At 38.4% G+C, this 19,202-nt stretch overlaps 1 pseudogene; it reads right to left on the bottom strand.

Annotated features, from left to right (window-relative positions):
* Nucleotides 1-2,358: 2,358 nt before the first annotated feature.
* LOC112318682 (U6 snRNA-associated Sm-like protein LSm3 pseudogene) lies at nt 2,359-3,148 on the bottom strand (annotated as a pseudogene).
* Nucleotides 3,149-19,202: the final 16,054 nt, after the last annotated feature.

Here is a 19,202-nt window from a genome sequence, read left to right as displayed (position 1 = left end):
GTTACGCAGTGTTTGTCTTTCTGGGACGGCTTATTTCGCTTACAACAATGTCTTCATGGTTCGTCACGTTGACACATACGGCAGGAATTTCTTCTTTCTATGGCTGAACAATATTCTATTGTATGTATGTATCACGTTTTCTTTATCTTTTCATCTGTTGATGGGCATTTCGGTTGTTTCCCATGTTGACTATTGTGACTAGTGCTATGATAAACGTGGGAGGGCAGACTCCTCACTGGTGGATGGCTGAACCGTGCGGGAGTTCTGTTTTTAACTCTTCGAGAACCTGTGCACTGCTTTCTGTGCCGTATCATTTTGCATTCCCACCAACAGGGCACCAGGTTCTAATTTTTCCACATCTTTGCCCACACTTCTTTTGTGATTTTGATAATGGCCACCCTAAACGTGTGAGATGATATCTCATGATTTTGATTTGCATTTCCCTGATAATGAGTGACTTTAAGCATGTCTCCATACTTGTTGGCCATTTCTATGCCTTCTTTGAAGAATGTTCAAGTCTTTTGATCATTTTTAAACCAGGTTATTTGTTTTGTTTTGTTTTTAGTTCTGCTATTGAGTTGTAGGAGTTCTTTTTATATTTTGATGTTACCGCCTTATCAGATATACGGCTTGCATCTATTTTCTCCCATCCCGTAGGTTGCCCTTTCACATTGTTAATTGTTTCCTTCGCCGTAGAAGCTTTCTGTTTGATGCAATCCTGCGTGTCTGTTTTTGCATTTGTTATGTGCGCTTTTGGAGTCATAGTCAAAAGAAATCATTGCTAAGACCGATGTCATGAAGCTTTTTCCTGTTTTCTTCAAGGAGGTTTAAAGTTCTGGCCTTATACTTAAGTACTTTTTGGGTTGATTTTTGTGTGTGATAGAAGATAAGGGTCACATTTCATTCTTTTTCATGTGTGTATTGTTTTTGCAGCATTATTTGTTGAAGAGACTATTCTTTTCCTGTTGAATATTCTTGGCACCCGTTTGGAAGACCAGTTGACCATATACGCATGGATTTCTTCCTGTGCTCTCCACTCTGTTCCATTGGGCCATATGTCTGCCTCTCTGCCAGTACCATAGTGTTTTTTCTAGTTTCTTCAATATTATTTTGCATTAGTTTTAGATGTACAGCATAGTGGTTAGACAGTCATATACTTTACAAGGTGTTCCCCCCTGATATTGCCAGTACTGAACTGGCCCCATCCGTAGTTATTATAATATTATTGACTTGCCCCATGCTGTGCTTTACATCCCCATGATTATTTCGTAGCTACCAATCTGTATTTCTCAATCCCTTCACCTCTTTCACCCAGTCTCCCAAATCCCTTCCCCTTTGGAAACCATCAGTCTGTTCTCTGAATCGATGAGTTTATTTCTGTTTTGTTTGCTTATATTGTTCTTTGGCTTCCACATAGAAGTGAAATCATATGGTATTTGTCTTTCTCTGACTGACTTATTTCACTTGGCATAATACCCTCTAGGTCCATTCATGCTGTTGTAAATGGTAAGATTTCATTATTTTTTTATGGAAGAGTAATATTCCATTGTATAATGTACCAAAGCTTTTCTATCCTTTCATCTATTGCTGGGCACATGGGTTGCTTCTATAGCTTGGCTATTGTAAATAATGCTGCAATGAACATAGGGGTGAATATATTCTTTTGAATTAGTGTTTTGGATTCCTTTGGATATCTACCCAGAAGTGGAATTGCTGGGTCATAAGGCAGTTACATTTTTCATTTTTTTGAGAAACCTCCATACTGTTTTCCACAGCGGCTGCGCCAGCCTACATTCCTATCAACAGTGCACGAGGTTTCCTTTCCTCCACATCCTCACCAACAATAGTTGATACTGTTTTAATTTCTGTAATATATTTTGAAATAAAAGTTTGAGGTCTCTAGTGCTGTTCTTCTTTCTCAAGAATATTTTGGCTATTAAGGATCCTTTGTGGTTCCATATGATTTTTAAGATTACTTTTTCTATTTCTGAAAAAAAAATGCTATTGGGATTTTGACAGGAATTGAATGAATCTATGGATTGCTTTGGGAAGTATGGGCATTTTAACAATATTAAGTCTTTTAATTCATGAACATGGGTGTCTTTCCATTTATTTGTGTTTTTAATTTCTTTCACTAGTGTTTTATAGTTTTAGTGAATATTTTACCTCCTTGGTTAAGTTTATACCTAAGTATTTTATTCTTTTTGACGGTATTGCAAATGAGATTATTCTCTTAATTTTCTTTTTCATGTAGTTTATTGTTAGTGTATAGAAACACAACTGATTTTTGCATATTGATTTTGTATCTTGTGACTTTACTGAATTTCCTTATCAGTTCCAAAAGTTTTATAGAATCTTAAGGGGTTTCTACATGTAAGGTTATACCATCTACAAACAGACATCACTTTACATCTTACTTTCTAATTTATATGCCTGTTATTTGGTCTGGTTACTCTGGCTAGTACTTCCAGTACTATGTTGAATAGAAGTGAAGAGAATGGGCATTCTTGCTTTGTTTCCGACCTTAAAGGAAAAGCTTTCAGTTTTTTTTGCTGTGTGGTTTTAGCTGTGGGCTTTTTATATGTGGCCTTTATTATGTTGAGGTAATTTCCTTATATTTCTAGTCTTTTTTTTGAGAGCTTCTTTTTTTTTTCTTTTGAATATCTTCTACATTTAAAGATGAGATCACACAAAGTCTCCTAACTTCCACGTAGGATAAATTCTTTGTTTCAGCCAACTCTCAATGGAGGCGCGACCAGCACAACGCCATCTCCCCGGACAAAGAGCATCGGGATATTGCGTTTTGTTGATTTATATATCTCTTCATGTTTCTTCATCAATTTCTATAGTAGTCACAGTTTCTTCCACATCTCCCAATATCATATTTAAATGTTGATCATAAGCATGTAATCTACCTCGAAGCTCTCTGTCATTTCTCATTTTCACATAAATTCGCTCATCCAGGCTGAGCCTGATAAGATCCAGGGGCTCTTTTACAGTGTTGGCAGTTTGTTGCTGGTCCACGTTGTCTGCCATGTTTCAAACCCTGCGCCGTTTCCCGACTCTCGTGTTACCACTGGAGCCTCTCCAAGCTCCGGAAACGCGAGTAGAACTTCTTTTTAAATCACAAAAGAATGTTAAGTTTTGTCAAATACTTTTTCTGGATTTGCTGAGATGATCACGTGATTTTTATCTTTCATTTTGTTAATGTGGTATGTGTCACATTAATTGATTTTTGTATGTTCAACTATTCTTTGCATCCCAATGATGAAACCCATTTGGTCATAGCATATGGTTCTTTTAACATGCTGTTAAACTCAATTTACTTGTAATTTATTAAGGACTTTTGCAGCTGTGTTCATCAGAGATACTGGCCTGTGATATTCTTTTTTTAAATAGTGTCTTTGGCTTTGGTATTAGGGTAATGCTGGCCTCATAAATAAATTTGAAAGGATTCCCTCCTCCCCAGTTTTTTGGAAGAGTTTGAGAAGGGTTGGCATTAATTCTTCTTTAAATATTTGGTAGAATCCACCACTGAAGGCATCTTTTCTGGGATTTTCTTTGTTGGGAGGTGTTTTGTTATTGATTCAATCTCCTTACTAGTTATAGGTCTGTTTAGATTTTTTATTTCTTTATGATTCAGTCTTGGTAGGTTGTATACTTCTATGAATTTATGCATTTCTTCTAGATTATCCAATTTATTGGTGTACAATTGTTCATAACAGTCTCTTATGATTCCATTTATTGCTATCACATCATACTCTGGTTTCTCTTCAGACTGTATAAATTTTTTGCCTTTTAATATGACATCAGTTGTAATGTCTTCTCTTTCATTTCTAATTTCATTTATTTGAATCTTCTCTTTTGTTCTTACTCTAGCTAAAGTTTTGTCAATTTTGTTTGTCTTTTCAAAAAACCAACTCTTCATTTTGTTGAATTTTAAAATTGTTTTTCTATTTCATTTATTTCTGCTCTAATCTTAATTATTTCTTTTCTTTTGCTAACTTTGAATTTAGTTTTTCCTTCTTTTTTCTAGCTTCTTGAGGTATAAAATTGGGTTTCTTATTTGGGATCTGTCTTCTTTTTAAAATAAAGCTGTTTATCACAATAAACTTTCTTAGTGCTTCTTTTGCTGTATCTTACAAGTTTAAGTATGTTGTGTTCTCATTTGTCTGAAGGTATTTTCTAATTTCTGTTTTGATTACTTTTTTTGACCCATTGGTTGTTTAAGAGTGTGTTGTTTAATTTCCACATTTAGGAATTTTCCAGGTTTTGTCTGATGTTGATTTCTAGTTTATTACCATTATGATTAGAAAGAATACTTGGTATGATTTCAGTCTTTTTATTTATTTATGTATTTTTTTATTTACTTTTGGTTTAATTTTAAAAATATATTTTATTGATTATGCCATTACATTTGTCCCATTTTTTTCTCCACTTTATTATCTCCACACTCTACCCTGTCTCCCACCATCATTCCCTCACCTTAGTGCATGTCCATGGGTCATACATATAACTTCTTTGGCTTTTCCATTTCCCATACTATTCTTAACCTTACTCTGTCTATTTTGTACCTACCATTTATGTTTCTTATTCCCTTTATCTTTTCCCCCATTCTCCCCCTGCCCCCTCCCCACTGATAACCCTCCATGTGATCTCTATTTCTGTGAATCTCTTCCTGTTCTAGTTGTTTACTTAATTCAATTTTGGTTTATTTGGGTTTTTTTTAAGGTTCGGTTGTTGATAGTTTGAGTTTGTTGTCATTTTACTGTTCATATTTTTGATCTTCTTATTCTTAGATAAGTCACTTTAACATTTCATATAATAAGGGCTTGGTAATGAACTCCTCTAACTTGACCTTATCTGGGAAGCACTTTATCTGATCTTCCATTCTAAATGATAGCTTTGCTGGATAGAGTCATCTTGGATGTAGGTCCTTGCCTTTCATGACTTCGAATACTTCTTTCCAGCCCCTTCTTGCCTGCAAGGTGTTTTTGAGAAATCAGCTGAGAGTCTTATGGGAACTACTTTGTAGGTAACTCTCTCCTTTTCTCTTGCTGCTTTTAAGATTCTCTCCTTCTCTTTAATCTTGGGTAATGTAATTATGATGTGGCTTGGTGTGTATTTCCTTGAGTCCAACTTCTTTGGGACTCTGTGAGCTTCCTAGACTTCCTGGAAGTCTATTTCCTTCACCATATTGGGGAAGTTCTCCTTCATTATTTGTTCAAATAAGTTTTCAATTTCTTGCTCTTCCTCTTCTCCTTCTGGCACCCCTATGATTCAGATGTTAGAACGTTTAAAGTTGTCCTGGAGGTTCCTAAGCCTCTACTCAAATTTTTTGAATTCTTGTTTCTTCATTCTTTTCTGGTTGAATGTTTCTTTCTTTCTTCTGCTCCAAACTGTTGATTTGAGTTCCAGTGTCCTTCCCTGAATTCACTGTTGGTTTCCTGTACATTTTCCTTTATTTCACTTTTCATAGCCTTCACTTTTTCTTCTATTTTGTGACCATACTCAACAAATTCTGTGAGCATACTGATCACCAGTGTTTTGAACTGTGCATCTGATAGGTTGGCTATCTCTTTGTCACTTAGTTGTATTTTTTCTGGAGCTCTGATCTGTTCTTTCATTTGGGCTTTTTTTTTTTTCTTTCTTTCTTTTTTTTTCTTTGTCTCAGCGCACCTGTTACATAGTAAGGGGTGGAGACTTAGGTATTCACCAGGGCGGGGTAACCAACGTCACTGTGATGTGGTGCTGTATGTGGAGGAGGGATCCAAGAGGGAACAATGCCACTTGCTCAGCTTTCAGCTGGTTCCTCTGCTACCCACAAGCAAATTGGGCCCTTCTGGTGCTGATTCCCAGGTGGGTGGTTTTGTATATGTTCTAGAACCCTGTGAGTCTCTCCAACGAACTCTCCTGTGAGGCTGGGAGTTTCTCCTGCTGCCGCCTCAACTCTCACAGGTTTTTTCAGTCAGAGGTTTTGAGGCTTTATTTTCCCACACTGGAGCTCTGGGTTGTGCAGTCTCTCTTGCTCCCCAGTTGCTCCTCCCTGTTTATCTACATACAAATATGGAACTGCCCTCTCCCCCAGCTGCCGCCTTGCCATGAGTCCTCTCCATCTCAGCTGCCCATCTCTACCCCTCCTACTGGTATGGATGAATGTCTCTTCTTTAACTCCTTGGTTGTTGGACTTCCATACAGTTTGATTTTCTGGCAGTAATGGTTATTTTTTGTTTTTAAATTTGTTGTCCTTGTTATGGTTGTATGAGGAGGCAAAGTGTATCTACCTACGCCTCCATCTTGGCTGGAAGTCTGATTTCATTCTTGTTAAATTTGTTACAGCTGTTTCATGTAGTATAACCTAAAAAATGTTTCTTGTGCATTCGGCTGTTGGTGGTGTAATATTCTGTATACCACTGTTAGGTTCATTTGTTCTATGGAGCTGTTCATGTCCTCTGTTTCTTTATTGATCTTCTATCTGAACGTTCTATCCATTATTGAAAGTGGCAGTTGGATGATATATTTAAAGTACTGAAAGAAAAAGAAACTGTCAACCAAGAACTTTATACATGGCAAAAACTATCATTCAAAATGAAGGCAAAATTAAGACATTTCTAGATAAACCAAAGCTAAGGGAGTTTGTCACTGCCTTAAAGACCTGCCCTACAAGAAATGTTAAAGGGAGTCCTTCAGGCTAAAACAAAAAGACGCTAAACAGGAACTTGAATACAAATAAATTAATGTCAATGGTAATATAACTACAAAGGTAAATATTACAGCTAGTATTTTATATTTTTGTTTATACCTCTTCTTTTTGTTTTCTGTGTGATTTAAAACTAAATAGATAAAAGTAACTATAAATTTATGTCAATTGGTATACAATATATAAAATCTATATTTGTAGTTTTTCAATGTACAAGTCTTTCACCTTCTAGATTAAATTTCTTGGGAAGTTTATTTTATTGGATGCTATTACAAATGAAATTGTTTTCTTGATTTCCTTTTTAGATTATTCATTGTATAAAAACAAACTACTTTTATGCATTGATCTTGTACCCTGAAACTTTGCTGAATTTGTTTGTTAGCTCTAGTATTTTTACCTTATTTTTTGTAGATCTTTGAGATGTTCTGTACATAGAATCATGGCATTTACAAATATAGTTTTACTTCTGCAGTTTTCTTTCTTGCATCTGCCCTGGCTTTGGTGGCAGGGTAGTAGTGCTGGTCTCGGAATGTGTTAGGAGGTTTTCCCTACTTTTCTATTTTTTATGGAACAGTTTAGCAGAATTTCTATTGATTCTTTAAATGTTTGTTAGGATTCACTGGTGAGGCTATTTGGTCCTGGAATTTACCTTGTTGGGAGGTTTTGTATTGCTGATTCAGTGTGTTTAATTGTTACAGGTTTGTTGAGATTTTTTTCACTACTTCTTGAGTCAGCTATGGTAATACTTCTGTTTCTAACAATTTGTACATTTTATGTAGATTATCTAATTCATTCATGTACAATTGTTTATAGAGTTCTCTTGTAATTCTTGCCATTTCTGTAAGATTGAGAGTAATGTCTCCACTTTCATTTCTGCTTTTAGTTATCAGCATCTATTCTCCTTTTTCTTAGTCTAGTTAAAACTTGTCTATTTGTTATTCTTATCAAAGAGCCAACTTTTGGTTTTTTATTGTCTCTATTGTTTTTTATTCTCTATTTTGTTTATCTTTGCTGTAACCTTTATCATTTACTTTCCTTTGTTAGCTTTGGGTTGACTTTGTTCTTCTTTTTTCTTGTTCCTTAAGATATAAAGTTAGATTTTTAACTTGTTTTGATATTTTTAATTTTATAATATGAGCATTTACAGCTGTACATTTTCAAAGTCATCGATTTAGCTACATTGACAAGATTTAGTATATATTTTAAAATTTTACCTGAAAGTATCTTATAATTTCACTAGCCATTTATTCTTTGATTTATTGTGTGGGTAAGTGTGTGTTGTTTAATTTCTGCATATTTGTGAATTTTCCAGTTTCCTTTAATTGTTTGTTTCTAGCTTCATTCCATGTGGTCAAAGAACATACTTTGTATGGCTTCAGTATTTTAATATTTGTTGAGAATTACTTTATGGCCTAGTATGTGATATAGACTACAGAATGTTCCATGTGCACTTAAGAAGGCTGTATTCTGCTGTTAGATCAAGTGCTCTCTACATGTCTGTTAGGTTTAGTTCATTTGTAGTGTTGCTCAAATTCTCTATTTTCTTTTTTATATTCTGTCAAAATATTCTATCTATTATTAAAAGTGAGGTATTGAAGCCTCCAACTATTATTGTAGAACTGTCTATTTTCCTCTTCAATTCTGTCAGTGTTTCCTCATACACTGATAGTTTGTGGCTGTTTTGTTTGGTGCATACAGGGTATGGCAAAAGTATGTTTACAGTTGTGAGTACAAGATACAGAGTTTATTCTTGTATTATTATATATTAATCTTGTACTATTTTCCATATGAACAACTGTAAACCTACTTTTCCACATCCTGAATATAATATTAATTGTTATATCTTATTGGTAAGTTGACCTTTTTGTCAATACATGGGGGGAACACAAAAAAGGAATTTATTTATAAAAAATTGTTTATCTATTTGTACATCTTTAAACTTCAGTCATCTTCAAAATACTCTCCATTTAATGCAACATACCTACTGAGATGTTTTTCCACTGCTCAAAACAGTTTTTGAACTCATTGATTGATGCCTCTTAGTGCTTCTGCCATTTTTTGTTTCACCTCTTCCACATCAGCAAACGTTTCCCTTTGGGGAATTTTTTCATCCAGGGGAAACCAAAAAAAGTTGCTCGGGGTGACATCAGGTGAATAGGAAGGGTGGGGCATGGGGGTCATGCCATTTTTGGTCAAAAACTGTTGCACACTCAGCACAGTGTGGGCAGGTGTGCTTGTAAGTTACCCATAAGGAAATGGGCAAATACGTTGAGTCTTCAAAAAAATTCACTGGAGCTGAACACAGCCTGCCACACAACACCAGCTGGTGCACTGATACAGATGGGTTCCTAGAACACTCACCTAGCTAGGGAGTGGGGAGAAGCCTGTACCACAAGGGCCTGCCCTCCAGAAGATAATTCCAGGTTCCTTTTGGGCAATTTCTAGCAATTGCCCAAAAGTCTCTTAGTCTCTTCTAGCAATTTTTTACTTAATATCTATTTTGTTTGGTATTAGTATGGCCACCCCAGGTCTTTACTGGTTACTATTTACATAGAATATCTTTTTTCCATCTTTCACTTTCAATCTACTTGTATCTTTGGATTTAAATTTATAGCAATATAGTTTGGATTGGTACCCAAATTAGGTTTAATGGCATACCCTAACTCTTCTCTTTTCTCTTTCTGTTTTCCCCATCTTCTGTTACTAAGGTCATGAATTACATCCTTATACATTGTGTGCCAACTGACACAAATTTATAGTTGCTTTAGGTCCATTTAGGTTTAAATCATATAGGAAATGAAAAGAGGAGGTATGAACAAAAATATAAAATGCTAGCTTTTATATTTACCTATATAGTTATATTTACCATTGATATTAATTTATTTATATGGATTCAGGTTCTTACCTAGTGTCCTCTGGTTTTAGCCTGAAGGACTCCCTTCAACATTTCTTGCAGGGCGGGTCTGTGAGGTGCTGACTCCTGGAGCTTCCTATTCTGACGTTTTTGGTGGTGTCACTCTTCACTTGATGTTTTAAACCAATCCTCTGCAGTTAGGTTGGACACTATTAAAAAGATTAGATCAGCCTCAAATGGACAAAGTATCCAAAATCGGTGAAGACAGAAATTTGGGTCTGCTGCTTGGAGCTGAGCCTTCCAAGAGCCCCTGTCTTGACTGTCTAATTTCCATTTGCATCCTCAATACTGGCCTGGCCTTGGACTACCCTTTGCAACTTTGGGTCTCTTATTCTTGGTGGGTGGTGGCTACTCTATAGTGGGCTGCTGACACAGATGCCCTGGCAGTAGAGGACCCTGTTCACTGTGTTCAGTATGTTGGTGGAGCAGCAGGTGCTAGAATCAACTCACCATGTTGTCTCATGGGGACCATGCTCGAGGCCAGAGGTGGTGAGCCTGGCAGACTCTGGCCTTCCCAGTTGCCTCCAGCTCCCTCTGGCTGTCCCAGATGTTAATGAGATTGACCAATGTGATCCATTCCTAAGCCACAAGTGTGCTTGGCTTGCTGTTGGGAAGCTCTAGGTTAGACACTAAATGCTAAAAAGGTTTTGTTTTGTTTTTAAACTAAACACAATATGAGGAAAATATACAATCTTCCCTCCTGGATAAGTAACACACACCAACCTGTATACCTGGTAAAGAGCAGATTTTGCATCTAGACTTAATTTGTCTAATTAAAACCTTCATCTGTCACCTCTTTGCTGTGATGCCTCTGTTTTGGTGTGCGATGAGGTATTGAGGACCAGGGTGACCAAAGAAAGCGTCCTGGATAAATACTGCAGGGCTCAAGTGGAGCTCTGAGGGCCAAATAGAATTTGGAGAAGCACAGAGCAGGGGCGAGTGCATTTCATGTAAAGAGCTGCAGACATTTCCAGAGGTACTAGAACGGCATTTAAAAATAAACCTGAGAAAGAACAGTGAAGATGGCACCTCAGTGGTGTAATCTTTCTCAGTCTGAGTGGTGGTTTTCAGCTAATGATGACATCTCATCACATTGGGTTCCTCACTGAGTTAATATGTCTGTTCTTTAAAGCAGGAAGTCTAAACAATGGAAGGGAAAGTGCCCTGAGCAGAGTCAGGAGACCACACTTGTGACCTGGCTGTGTGATCTTGGGGAATTCATACTCTCTTGCAACACCCCTTTGACACACTCAGACTTGGTTCATCTGCTTCTCAGAACGAGGGGCCCAAAGCTGCCTCTAACTTCTTTTGATTCACTGCCGGGACTGCCCGTCACGTCAATCCCAGCACTTCCACCCTTGGACGTGTCAAATAGACTGAGCCAATCAAGGTTACCAGTGAGAGCAACAGACCTGTCTAAAATTTATTCCATTCTTTCACAATCTCAACAACTAATCTTCCTCTTCTAAATAATCTTTGGTTATTTAAAATTATGTGGGTGCGGTTGACAAAGTGTCTACAGGTAATACCATTATTACTTGTTTTAAAAGACAACATTCTTAATCCTTCAGGATATGGAATATTCTCTCTAAATTCTCTTGGTGCCTGACCTTTAAGTAGCTCTCCAGTGGCTCCCCGTCATGAAGAGTAGCGAGTTTCAGCATGAAACAGTTTGAAAAGTGAGAGCTGTGAGATTCCATCATTTTTGTCTGTTCTTTTTGCCTTCTCTCTCAGGACTGCAGCTCCGAAGGACCGAGAGGCTTTATTAACAGTGGGAAAGGCCCTGGAGTGAAAGGCCCGTGATTGCTGGCAGGCCTAAGCTTTGTGAAAGTTCCTGGCCACAGGAGGAAGCTCCATTTTGTTTTATTGCTCATTTTAGGTGAATTATTATGATAAGTACATTGAATAGTTATGGTTGGAGTAGGTAGCCGGGAAGAGTATATTTAAATTAGAGTCAGATGACTCAGGGCAAGTGAGTACACATAGTTCACACACAATCTACAGTGAGATGGGGCAGGTTATACATACGAGTTTAGGGAAATCAAAATAATTCCTAGAAATTGATCATAGCTCAATATTTGAATAGAAACACATGAAGGGTGCTGCTTGGGGAGCAAGAATGTCGCTGATTCTTGGTTCCTTCATGAGTGAGTAGCTGCTTTTCTGGTTTCTGTAGATGGCCTCTGCCATTCCCCTTGTCCTGGCTTCTGGGCCCTTTGCCTGCTTATTGTCACCTCCACTGAACGAGGCTGGGAGGAAGGGCAGGGAGAGCAACCCCCAGTTAGAGATTTTGTTTCTCGTTTTCGGTTCTGGCAGAGGGTTCACGGTAAAGGAGACTGATGCTTGTGACTATAAAATGTGGTTTGGGGGCCGCCCAATGATCGAATGTGTCCCTGCCGCTCTTCTTTCTCTTCCCTCTTCCACACACAACCAGGAACGGACCACGTAGCAGTTCTCCGCTAGGCTGGAAAGCTGCTGTTCGAGGGTGTGTGGGAGCGGGGAGAGGACTGCTTTCCTCAGGCTTTCTTGAAGTGAATCCAACCCTCTAAATGCATGGTGTTCTCTTGACTGCACTGAGTTATTAGCAGAGGACCAGGAGCTTTCCTCTTTCATAATTGTGACGGAAACAGCTTCAGGGAGAACAGGTTGCAGTTTGTAAAGTTGTTGTTACTGAGTTTAGTTGCAGATGGTAGCTATTTTAGATGAAAACACTGTTTCTAACATTGACCTGGTGCTAAGCTTTGGCTCCAGGGTTATGAGTTGTGACTTTGCTCCTGATGTTTGTCTACTCTGATTCTGTCCGTGGGAACTACTTTTAAAAGTATTTTTATTGGAGTACATCTTCTGCCTATCAGTACCGACAGTTACATCCCAGTGATGTGGGAGTTTGTGGGTAGGTTGTCCACTGAGTCACAACTTTGTAGATTGTCTTTCAATATCGTGATAATGTTAATGACAATGATAAAGGTGATGAAGATAATGAAATATGCAGCCCAAACTAACCTGTCCTTGAAGAATCGCATTCAATGGAAGCTCTTGAGCCCAAAGGAAGCAGTGTTACTGGGTTCAGATAAACTGACTTGGCCACTTGCCTGCTCTCTAACCTTGGGCAAGTTATTTACCCTTGCTAAGCCTCATGTTCCTGATCTGGAAAAATAGGAGTTATAATGGTGGAGATAATTAGAAATGGACATTTGTTGTCCTTTTTGATTGTACAAGCAGCATGGAGAAGCTACTTCCTATGTTTAAGGAATGCATCCACAACAAGTATAATGCCAGCTACTTGCTTTTCTAGTCTTCCTTGCAACTGGGGTGCAGGCACCTGCCCCAGAATTGCAGGTCAAAAGGGATTTCTCACAGGGGTGGTAACAGAAGGACCAGTTCAGTGGCAGCAGGGACAGCAGTGCCAGGGTGGCATTTGGTGTCCAGGGCTAGGAGTGTCAGCAGGACAGGCTGTGCTAGCCACTTCCCAGAGCAGCGCTTCGAGCCCTGACTGGGTTAATGCCCCAGAGAGATTACTATTAAAAGTGCTTGGCACAGGGCATGACATATAGGAGGAGCTGGACGAACACTGTGTTAATACTAGAAGTAGTAATAGGAAGAATAACCAGAGATTAGACTCTGAAAACACAGGTTAGGTGTTGTGAACTCTTCAGGGAGAAGTTTCGAAGGTAATTGCTGCAAGGAGTCTGTAAAATGTGATCTTGATTTTCAAGGAATTAACTCAAAGGGACTGGACTTAGTCCAGCTTCCTCATTTGCAGATAAGGAAGACGCGGGGACGTGAAGCAAATTAGTGCCACCAGCTAGTGAGTGGCAGAGCTGAGCTAGAACTCCAGTTTTCTAACTTCTTCGTCTTTATTCTCTGCCCCACACGTTGCCTCAAGCTATTTCAGTTTAAGAGTTTTAGAAACATATGTGTCTGGAGTGGGTTAGGTTCTATGAAGAACTGTGAAAGAACAATGGGATATACTTTGGAGGTTTCAATGCTATTTTTTATCGTCCTAGTTGAAGCTGAGGAGGCACACAACCAGAACAAATAAAGGCCAGAGCAAGAAAGCACAGCACAGCTGGGCCCTGCGGCTACGGAGCCACAGGCAGGGCTGGCGGAGTGCGCTGAAGTCAGGGAAGTTCTCGAGAGAAAGTGACACTTGAAGTGGGTGGTGGGGGTGACTTTGACAGTCTGGATAAGGTGGAGTTATTTTTAAAAGGTGTTAAGGTAAAACCAAAGCAAGACATTTTGTGTGTTTATTTGTTTGTGAGAGAGTATCAGGGTTAAACTTTTAAAAATACCATGAAAATTATAGAATAGAATATGAATTATGATGCCCAAATAAAAACAAAGTTTTAAAATCTCTGCTGTAAGCAGTTAGAGGGCTGTTGTGTTGATCGTTTGTCTTAACCACCTTTGGAAATACAAGTCATATCATAATAAGTTGAAAACACTGATGAAAATGTCCCCATGGCATTCTAATAGAGTCTTGTGGTTCTTAAAGAACATCTCTGTGCGTGACAGCAATCACTGCGACAGGGATGAGACACAGGTAAGGTAGACTTTTTTTTTTAATTTAAAGATGAGGAAACTGAAACTCAGGATGGTCAAATGGTTTGCCCACATCCTAAAGTAAGTTAGTTTATGTAACAAAACTAAGTTCAGGTGTCTGGAATTCCAGTGTGAAATTTTATGTGCTAAGAAAATCCAAAAAAGAAAATGATGTGTCAGAAAGCAACATTGGGAAAAAATGTATATTGTGGTAATAGCCTCTATTTTTGTTTGATTGGATATGTTTCTATTCCTATCTCAAAATTGGTTTGCCCCTGAACATAGGGGAATTTCTGCATGCATCGCCAGTTCTGGGTTGTCTAAAAGGAGGGTTACGAAATAAACCCACTGGGTTACTGAGTGCCACCCGAGTTGGGAGCTACAGGGATGCCAGGAGCTGGGTCTCCTGGGGAGTCAAGAGGCTCACTGCACCCGAAGTTTCCTCCTGGCGCATGTCGATGTAGGTGGTGAAAGGTTTTTTTTTTTCAGCCAGAAAAATTCCACATCTAGAATTTTCCTCAGGGGAGAACACTGACATTTCTAATTTGTCAAAAGGTGAAGAAATTTATTTTCTGCTTGCTAGCCAAAGATGATAATTTGAAGAGAAATCTGAAACTTGGATTCTCCAATCCATAGGTAGGGAGTGCCAAGAATCATGCCTCTAGTTTTTTTCTTATTTTGTCTTAAAAAATGACTTCCCTTTCTTCATCCCTTCCTCCCTCCCTCTCTTCCTTCATTCCTTCTTCCTTCTTTCTCTCTTTCAGTAATAAGATTCTCCTTAGCTAGAAACTGTATCCAGTTATGAAACAGTTTGCCAATCCCATTCTGATTTTTCTTGCCTTCAGCAACATTGAACACTGTAGACCACCCGGCACCCCAGCCTTCTTGAAACACTCTTTTCTTCTGGCTTCCACTCTCCACTGGTTTTCCAATTAATTTTATCTCTGTTCTTCCTTAATTCCTTTTTATGTTCACGCTCCTCCACATGGCCATCGAATGTTAGAATTCCTAAAGGCTCAGTCCTGGGCCTGTTTGTTTTCTTCTTGCTCTACATTGTTTTCAGTCAAGCTCCGTGGCCAAGCTTGAATCCCCCTCTACAAAGCTGTGATGTGAAAATTTATCTCTGTGGCCCAGGTCTTTCCTTTGAATGCCAGGGCATGCATTGTCCTTATGTATTCCCCTTGTTGGCCTCAAACACACCTCAACATGAATATGACATATGAAGGCCAATTAATCCTGTTCCCCCACCAGTCCTGTCATCTGCTATCCCCAAATCTCACTGAACCTAGTAGCATCTGCAGTTGCAGTGACCTGGGCGTCATTCTCTCTCTCAAACCCAACACCCAGTCTGTCAGCAGCTATGACCCTGCCCATATGCACCCCCGTCTCTCCATTTCTACTGCCTCGGCTGGTCCTGATTTAAGTTTCCTTTCACGGGGATCATAGCAGAGACCTCCTAGCAGCTCTGCCTGCATCCGTTCAGCTTTCTTAAATCACTAAAGAACAATAGTGAAATTCAAGTTGTGACGATATTGACATAAAGAGCCTTCAGTATATTTAAGTCTAAGCACCTGATAGGCACAGAGTAAGACTTGTTGGCTTTTGTATCTCCCTTGTGATTTGGACTGCCTGTGGCCTCAGCTACGCAACAGGGCAAGGTTATCATGCTAGCATTAGCTCGAACCTTATCTCCTTCTAACCATATTCTCCTTCTTCAAACTTCAAAAGAGAGGCGAGAGAAACTATGTTTTTGCCACAATGTCAGAAACATAACAAACTGCGAAGAGGTTGAAATAATCAATGATACATAGTTTCGATGTTAGATCAAAAGATAGAAGGAGGGGAAATGCAACAATAATTTTTATCTAAAGTTATATACAAATACAGATAAATACATACACAATTATAGGTATACTTATGTACACCAAGAATACACACACACACACACACACACACCCCATAATGAGTGCCTAATTCAGGCCTGGAATGTACTAAATATTTCTTGAATGAATAAATGAAACAAAGACAGATTCTTATCAGGTTTAGATAAAATATTAGCTGTTTGTGTAACTCATTTGTAGGTCACCAGAAAATAACATCAAAACAAAAAAAAATTACTAGTTAAGATGCATTCTTAAAGAATTCTTTTTCAAAATTATTCTAGGGAAACATTTATTGCCCCCCAATTCTTGGAGTCAAAAGGAACTGCGCTTCTTTAATTCTGCCCCCTCATTCTGTCTCCGTTGAGCTCTGGTTGCTGTCCCCAGAGACGAGTGTCCTCCTTCTCTGCCTTATGGACTAGGAAACTGACACATACCCACGTGGGGGAGTTGAGACTTGGCTCTAAACTGTAAAACTAAATTCATAAAAGCCAAGTAATTGCACAACAGGAAGTTTCCTTTATGTGTGACATTCCATGCTAGTAATATCCCCCAAACTCGATGATATTGTGAAAAATATGCAGCCAAGACTCAATATTTTAAAGAGCTCAATTCTCCCTAAATTGAGCTATAGATTCAATGCATTTCTAATCAAAATCTCAGCAGCCTGTTTTGGTAGAGATTAAGAAGGTGATTTTAAAATGTATATAAAAGTGCAAATGACCTAGAATGACCAAAGCAGTTTTTAAAAAGAACAAAGTTGGAGGTCTTATGCTACTTAATTTCAAGACTTAATGTAAAACTGCAGTAATCAACACAATGTGGTAATGATGAAAAGTAGACATGTAGATCAGTGAAGCAAAAGCTCAGAAATATATCTAAGATAAGTTGATTTTTAGCAAAGATGGCAGTGTAATCGAGAAAAATTCTTCTTAACAAATGATGGTGGATAAAGGGAATATTTGTAAGGAAATAAATGAACCTTGATTCTTATCTCATACCATATATGAAATAGAACATAAACCCAAATTTAAGAAGAAAAACAATAAAAACTTTAGAAGAAAACAGGAAAAAATCTCTGTGTCCTTAGGTAAAGAGGTCTTAGATACAAAAATCACAAACTATTTTAAAAAATAATAAATATGCCTATCAAAATTAAAAGCTTTTACTCTTAAATGACACCCTTAGAAAAATGAAAGGCAAACCATAGAATGGGAGACAATTTGTGCAAAGCATATAGGTTATGTATTGCTGTATATCAAATTACCCCAAAAGTTAGCAGCTTAGAACAACAACACTTACTATCTTTCATTCTCCGGGGGGCAACAATCTGGGAGGTTGCAGTTAAGCTGTGGGCTGGAATTGCAGTCATCTCAAGGCTTGACTGGGGGAAGACGAACTTCCAAGCCCACACACATGGCTGTTGGCAGAAGATCCGCCAGCAACATCTTAGCTTCTAGTCACATGGGACTCTCCACAGGCTTCCTGTCTGCCCTTGTGACATGGCAGCTGGTTTGTCCTACAGGGGGTAACTCAAGAGAAAGAACTACTGAAAACAAAACAAAACAAAACAGCTGCAGTCTTTTTATGATCAACTTTCCAAAGTGATATACCGTAACTGCCACATTCTAATCACTAGACACAAGTCCCGAAAGCTAGCCCACACTCACGGGGAGTTGACCTAGGCTCTACCTCTTGAGGGGAGAAGTATCCAAGAATTTGTGGACATAGCTTTAAAACCACCACAACATATATCTTACAAAAAATTGTGTACAGATTATAAACAGAACACTTAAAGTCTATAATAAGCAAACAACATTATAAAAAATGAGTAAAAATTAAACACTTTATAAGAGATATTAGTATGTCTAATAAGCACATAAAAGGATGTTTAACATCATTGTTCATCAGGGGAATGCAAATGAAGTATATATTTGTGCGCGTGTGTGTGTGTATATATATGTACGCACACACACGCATACCAGAGTGATTAAAATTAGAAAGACGGAATGTTTTGACTAAATGTTGGCAAGGATATGGAGCAACTAGAACACGAAATTGCTGGTAGGGATGTGAAATAGTATAAGCTCTTTGGAAAACTGTCAGTTTCTTAAAAAATTGAATTGACACCTAATATATAGGGTGGGGCAAAAGTACGTTTACAGTTGTGAATACTCAAAAAACAAAGTTTATTCTTCTATTCTTGTTTATTAATTATTGTATTATTATTCGTATGAACAACCAGAAACCTACTTTTGCCCCATCCTGTACTGCTTCGCCATCCCGCTGTGAGGTATTTGCCCAATAAAAGTAAAACAGATGATAACATGAAGATTTGTGTACATTTATGTTCACAGCAACTTTATTTACGACAGATAAAAGAACTGGAAATAACCTAAGTATCCATCAACAGGCAGTGGAGAAGCAAAAGCTGGTGCATCCATACAGTGGAGTGCTACTCAGCAGTACAAAGGAATAAGTTATTACTACACAGCATGGATGAATCTCAGAATCACTATGCCAAAGGAAGAAATTCCAACACAAAAGAGTATATACTGTGTGAATGCAATTATATAAAATTCCAGAAAATGGAACTAGTGACTAATAGCAACCAATAGTGGCGAAAGCAGATCCATTTTGCCTTGGGCTATGGCTACGAGGAAGAATAGCATGCAAAGGAACATGAGGACTCTTTGGGGGCAGGTGGAAATGTTCTGTATCTTGATTTTGGGGTGGTTTCCAGAGTGTATAGATCTGTCAACAGTCCTTGACTTGCATGCTTTAAATAGACGGAGTTTTCTGTATATGTCAATAAAGTTCACTTTAAAACATTGGGTGGGGAGAATGTAAAAATCGACAATTTTGCACCTTTAAAGCTGTTAAGTGTCACTTTGTATGAGGACATTGACCATTTGCATAACTTGTGGCTTAGAAGAGCATTTAGATGATCTGATTTCCAGTGTTCTTGTCTGAAATGTGTGTATCTGGCAGAGCTGGAAGCAAATGGGAGAAGGAGGGGGGTGTGCTGTGTTGGATTAGGCAATCTCTGAGGCCCCTCCAGTTCTTACATAATCCTGCCTCTTGACCCCTCGTGGACAAGAGCCCGGGCCTTGGCACTCAACAAACCTGGACTGGATTCTGGCTCTGCTATTTCTAGCGGTGTGAC

This window comes from Desmodus rotundus, chromosome 3 (assembly GCF_022682495.2).
Source record: "Desmodus rotundus isolate HL8 chromosome 3, HLdesRot8A.1, whole genome shotgun sequence".
NCBI lineage: Eukaryota > Metazoa > Chordata > Mammalia > Chiroptera > Phyllostomidae > Desmodus > Desmodus rotundus.
The sequence above is the reverse complement of the archived record's forward strand: the minus strand, read 5'-3'. Positions and strand labels throughout refer to the sequence as shown.